The sequence below is a fragment of the Abramis brama genome, assembly GCF_963993115.1.
Source record: "Abramis brama genome assembly, chromosome: 7".
In the NCBI taxonomy this organism is placed as follows: Eukaryota; Metazoa; Chordata; class Actinopteri; order Cypriniformes; family Leuciscidae; genus Abramis; species Abramis brama.
Window position 1 is genome coordinate 37,761,153 of NC_139969.1, and position 6,231 is coordinate 37,767,383.

The 6,231-nt window shown below is 39.9% G+C and overlaps 1 long non-coding RNA gene across 1 annotated transcript; it reads left to right on the top strand.

Moving 5' to 3' along the window:
- The first annotated feature begins 3,262 nt into the window (after positions 1-3,262).
- On the top strand, positions 3,263-5,257 carry LOC311087424. Its single transcript, XR_014607272.1, has 4 exons — positions 3,263-3,436; positions 3,572-3,668; positions 3,795-3,853; positions 3,985-5,257. It is a non-coding gene; the product is annotated as an uncharacterized lncRNA (long non-coding RNA).
- Positions 5,258-6,231: the final 974 nt, after the last annotated feature.

A 6,231-nucleotide genomic window follows, 5' to 3' on the forward strand; every position in this document is an offset into this window, starting at 1 on the left:
GGTCCTGCAGCCATTACGGCGCTGGTCAGACCCACCTGTCAGACTGGGGTACAAAGCGTCTAAGGCGAAGGCGAGGGATGGGGGGTGGGGAGGGTGATTGCATATCTGTATATATGTAAGAGTTCGTGTATGTGTAGGCCTGGAGAGTCGCTACGCCTGGCATCCTAATCTAGGTGCCTCAGTCCGCAGGATGTCATAGCGATACACAGCAGTTGCCATGGAGTCAACCTTGATCAGGTCCCAGACAGAGTCAACAATCAGCAGGTGTCAGTGGGGAATGGGGGAAGGAACGCAAGAGCGTCTCACTGCAGTGCTCTTCCGGGGGAGTTGTTGTTCCAGCAGCAGCCTCGTCCAAGGCCAGTGCTGGTAGAGGGGGGCCGAAAGCAGATAAGATAGGGATTGTTTGGTCTTGGGATGAGTAGCCGCATTCCAATTTACACAGCTCCTGGTCCATTTGGGTCTCCGAAATGGTCCATTTGCCTTTGCAAAGCTGTAAGCTTCTCCAAGATGTTATCCATATTGTGGTTCATAGTCACAGTCTGAGTGCTGACAGCTCTGCCCACTGCTTCAATCATGACGGGCAGCCTTGTGGGGTTTTGGACAGCTGTCACCGTTTTCTTAATTCCTCGATAAACCAGGGCAATGCCTAATCCAATCAGCAGAAGACCTGTTATCATAGTTCCGAATAGGTAGATATCTTCAATGTCCTCCACGGAAAGAGCCGCCAGACACACGACCCGCCACCTCTCCCACGCGTCCATCGTGTAGCCAGCTGCGAACGTTCCGGCAGGGCAGTCAGGTTCCCCCGAACCCAAGCTTCTCGTCGAGAAGATGGTGTCAATTGCGTTGAGAGACCAGTTGATCAAATCCATAATTTCTTAGTTTGGAGAGCAGTGCGGAGAGAGTCTCTCAAAGTACAAGACATTAGACTAGACGAGACGAGAGGAGCAAAGCAGGGGAGGTAAGGGAGAGGAGGGGAAGAAAATGCGACCGCCTTCGTTGAGCAATGGCTCAATACAATGGCTCCCCCCTTACTCAAACATTTGTTTAAGAAGGTTTGGAATAGGGAGACCGAGGAAATGCACGGGCCTACGCCTGTTTGATCCTACCTGAACTTTGATTCAGTTCTTTGATTAGACTTTATTCAAACTATTTAGATTAGGTTTGGAGACATTAGGTCTGTTGCCATTAGGTTTAAGATGGTTAGGTTTAGGTTGGGTGTGGGTCTGCCTTAGTTGATTAGACTGGACTTCATACGGACCATTCAAATAAGGTTTGGAGCCATTAGGTCTGTTGCCATTCGGTTTAAAATGGTTAGGTGGGTTCACCTTAGTTTGTTAATTTGGTTTAGTTCAAACTATTTCCGACTAGGTTTGGAGCCGTTAGGTCTGTCCCTCTTAGGTTTGAAACGGGTAAGTTTAGAGTAGGTGTGTATTAACCATAGTTTGTTGACTAGGCTTTATTAGGGCTATTCAGATTAGGTTTGTAGCTATTAGGTCTGTTGCTGTTAGGTCTGTCGGTTTAAAATTATTATGTAACCCAGGTTAAATAAAGGAGATCAAGTGTAATTTATTCACAATTTATTAACATCTAATTTCCCTAATAAAGGTTTAAAAGTGATGTGTAAAAGCGATTTAAGTAAAATTAAATTATTATTAGTTGATTTGTGATTGACCAATGAGAATGCTCCGTCATCACGCGCTGTGTGTGTGGACGCGCGCGCGCCTGTGTAACGAGTAAAGAGAGAACTGAACCTAGAGGAGAGAAGACGTTGATTATGGGTGTATTGTGTATAGATCTGCTAATAAAACAATATTGAAGAAGCTAGACATTATTCAGAATAAAGCATTGAGGTTATGTAGTGGAGTCATAAAAACCACTCCTGTGGCAGCCTTACAGGTGGAATTGGGAGAAATGCCTTTGCATCTCAGACGGGATCAGCTATCTCTGGTCTACTGGGCTAATCTTAAAGGGCATCAGGAGGGTCACATAGGACTGAATTCTTTAACAAACTGTCAAGAGAGAGGAAACATAAAAATTAAAAGTTTTGGATGGATCATTAAAGAAAAGGCGAGTGAAGTTGAGGTAGATCAACTAGTTGTGTGTCCTACAGTTTCCTACCCTGCAGTTCCTTTGTGGATCCTTGAGGTGCCTTCAGTTGATTTTGGCCTCTTGGAGGCAAAGGAGAAAATAGAAGAATTTAATAAATCTTATGTTGAAAGGTATTTACAGGAGACATATGGGGATAGATCTATTATATTTACAGATGCATCAAAAAGAGAAGACAAGCAAATGGGGGCAGCATTTGTCATCCCAAAACTAAAAATAGGTGTAATGAAAAGGCTAAATAACAATTTAGCTGTTTATACAGCAGAGCTGACTGCTATTTTTCTGGCTCTCGTATGGAGCGAGAGTAATAGGCTTAGGCCAAGAAATATAGTTATAGTCTCAGATTCAACTTCAGCATTGTGTAGTATTAAGAACCTACAGTCTCAGACAAGGCAGGATATTGTACTAGACATAGCTCAATTAATAAACAATCTGCAGAAGTCAGGAATCAGTGTCACATTTTTGTGGGTACCAGCTCACATTGGAGTTACAGGGAATGAGTTGGCAGATCAGTATGCTAAGAAAGCTTCAGAGCGATCTAGTATTGATATGGAAATTAAATACAGTAAGGCTGAAATTAAGAGTATTGTTAAGGATAAACTGAGAGGAAAGTGGCAGAAGTTGTGGGACAGTGAACCAACTGGTAGACATTTTTACAATATTCAAAAGAATGTGGGAGGGTGCAGAAACGTACATAGGAATACTCAGGAAGAAGATGTGATCTCTAGGATGAGGCTAGGCCATACAGGTTTGAACAGCACCTTGTTTTTAATGAAAAAACATGCTGATGGCACGTGTAGTGATTGCAATACTCAAGAAACTATAGAGCATGTGATAGAATCCTGTAATAAGTACCAGTATGAGAGGCAGAAGTTACTTAGGTGTCTTGAAGCTGAACAAATACCCTTAAGGATTAGAGGGTTATTACAGAGACAGTCTGAAGAAACATGCTACAGCTATCTGTTCCTTTTCCTAAGAGAAACGGGTCTATTAAGGAGAATATAATTGCTTTAGTAATTTTTTTTATTTTTTATTTTTTTATTTATTTATTTATTTTTTTTATTATAGAGAGTAAGTAGTCCAGATCCACACTCCTTTTCAGAAGGTGGCGGTAATGCACACCATTCGTTGTTTGCCAACCGCCAAATAAACAGAAGAAGAAGAAGAAGAAGAAGAAGAAGGAGAGAAGACGTGAGTTGATCTCCGTGATCGAAGATAACATTATATAGTTAAGAGAAAAGTAGAAACACCCGTTAATTTGATTCATTTCATATCGTGAAGTGTATGGAGAAGCTGAGTGAATGTTATTGAGTCACATTTTACTCCGGTGAGTCAGCATAACCTTATAAATGGAAAAAGTTCATGTATAAACTTAATAACACGATGAAAAAATATGAATTTGTTCGATCAAACAATGCTTAATTCCATTTTCATGTCGCATTTCAACCGTCTGTGGGTATAGTGAACCGCGTGGGTGTTCCTCGTTCACTGACGCCATTGCTGGCCGTGCGTGCCTGTGAGACGCGCCTGGGTGAAAGCAAAAGACGATTAATATAGAGGTAAATGATTTATATAAGTTCTTGTGGAAACAATATTGCTATGTTCTATTGTTTAATTTTACTATTTCATTCTAAATTACTATAAGTGTGGTCATAGTGAACCGCGTGGTTATTCCTCCATTTCAGTTCACTGGCGTCATTATTGGTCACATGCGTGAGAAAGATCAAATGCGATTGTTCTAGAGGTAAATTAGTGTAATTTATCATTTCTTGAAAAAATTATATTTGTATGTTTAATTGTTTGTTTTGATTTTTTCGATCTTTGATGTGAAATTATTTCTGAAATCACTAAATGAGTGCTCTGGTCTGTGAACAGGCCAGGTTTTTCTTCTTCCCTGTATTTCTATTTTTTTTCCTTGGTTCCACGGATTGTGATCTTCTGCGACATCCCTTGAAATTTCACGTTTGATGGCGAGCCACCCGAATCTGCTACAGAGAAAGGACGATTCATAAAGAAGAGGACAATATCCTTTCTTTCATTCTCCAGTCTTGCTTGTTAAGCAAGACAATTACTATTTAGAGACTATTAAGTTCCCTGTCAATTTTGACTGATAAATACAGGGACTGATAGGAACCTGATCCGTGTTTTTGAAGAGCACACTCTTTATGGTGTATGGTTACCCATAACCAAATTTGATTATTGAGATCCTTGCTTGATTAAACCATTGATAATTGTGACATGTTGAGAAAAAAAAAAAGTTTTTAGAGAAAGAAAGAAACCACTCCATTATTTGTATTTTATTTTATTTCTTTTTGTCATTTCAATCCCCTGTCTGTGTAGGTTTTTGGGGTAAAAGAAGAGTGCACTCAAGGGGAGATTTTCATGCTGAACTTTGTGTATTATTGTCTAATATTGTAACTACCTTTCCCCCAATTCGGTTTATTATTTTCACTGTAAATCAAATTACATACCAGTTCGTATCTAACTTGTGTTGTCTGTTGTTTCTCACCACAACCCGCTACCTCCTTTACAAATTTTAAAATCTTCTGATAAATCTATTTGCATCAACAGCTATTTATTTAATTAATTAACTGTTAAATTCTTAGACACCTGTTACAATTAGGTTTAGGCTGGGTGTGGATTCACCTTAGTTGCTTTGACTGGGCTTTATCTGGGCTATTCAGATAAGGTTTGGAGCCATTAGGTCTGTTGCCATTAGGTTTGAGATGGTTAGGTTTAGGATGGGTGTGGATTCACCCTAGTTTGTTAAGTTGGTTTAGTTCTAACTATTTCCTACTAGGAACTGTACTATTTAAATGAAAATGATCATTTTTGCTCCAATATGAATGGGTAATAATTGCCCTTTAATAATTAGGACAATTAAGGGCCGGGATGTAGGAGCCTGTGAATAATTTTGTTGATATGTTGTTAATGAATTTATATGCATTTATGTTAGTTTCTGTTTTCCTTTAATAATGTAATGAGGTGGGCAGTACCTATGATGTCAGAGTGTTTTAGTTAGATGGTAGTCAGGTGAGGGTGTGGTCAACGGGGAAAAGGGACACAGTTTTGAAAAAATTAAATTGGAGATTTAATGGGTCTCTGATTTTCTTTACTTGTTTGCAAGATAAATAAATCAAGTTTATGGAACACGAGTCTACTGTATTTCCTCCACGGAACGATGGACACTACAACACACCTGTTGACTGTAGTAACATTTTTTCAGTGAGATGACATCTCACGGGCATTAGACGCAATGGGGAAAACACCTTTTTCTCAGATTACTTTGCGAACCAATGGCTGAGCAGCAAAGCTGCACAAACCTATGGTGAGAAAGTCTGCCAGAGCCTGCTGAATTGAAACTAGTTCCCGTTGTGTTAGTTTACAGATCATACCAGTTGCTTTGTGGAGAAGCCAGCCTCCAGATGCTGAGTTTATTTTTGGGTATGCATCATTGAACAAGCTAGAGACCTAAAATCCACATTTAACTCAAGATTAGAAAATAATTCTTACAAAGGTTTTTAGTTGTTGATAACTAAGGAAGGCATAGCTGTTTAATAAACGAATGGTGTGTAAATATACATCACCTCTGAATGTGTCAAGTCATCAGGCATAGTAAGATTCCGTTTTCCCAAGCCAGCTTGCAAAAGCTGCACCTCATAAGCTGGTGAAAAATGCAGACATGACCCCCATGTCTGCATTTTTGTTTAAAAGAAACACTGAAAACACAAATGACTTCCATAGTTTGTTGAGCTTTGCTGGTCTACTACAGCTGGGTAGCCGTCTCTTTGAACCACGCTTAAAAAAATCCAGGGAAAGACCTTCAATAGTTTGAAAATAAAAATTAGTATTGCATTATTTTTATTACATGAATGTGTTTATTGGGAACACAATGAACCTCAAAATGGTCCCTGACTACTACCACTGCTCTAATTGTAAGTGCTAAAATGTATTGTAAATACATGTTAACATTGGCGTAGGAACCGGGGGGAAGTGTCTTTTTATGTTCTCCTGGGCCAATGATGTCATTTCTTCCAGACGCTCCCTCATTTGGACCACGTACTGGACCACACTGCATATACCATCCTTGGGTCCCTCCCACTGCTCTTTAAGCAGGTCCAA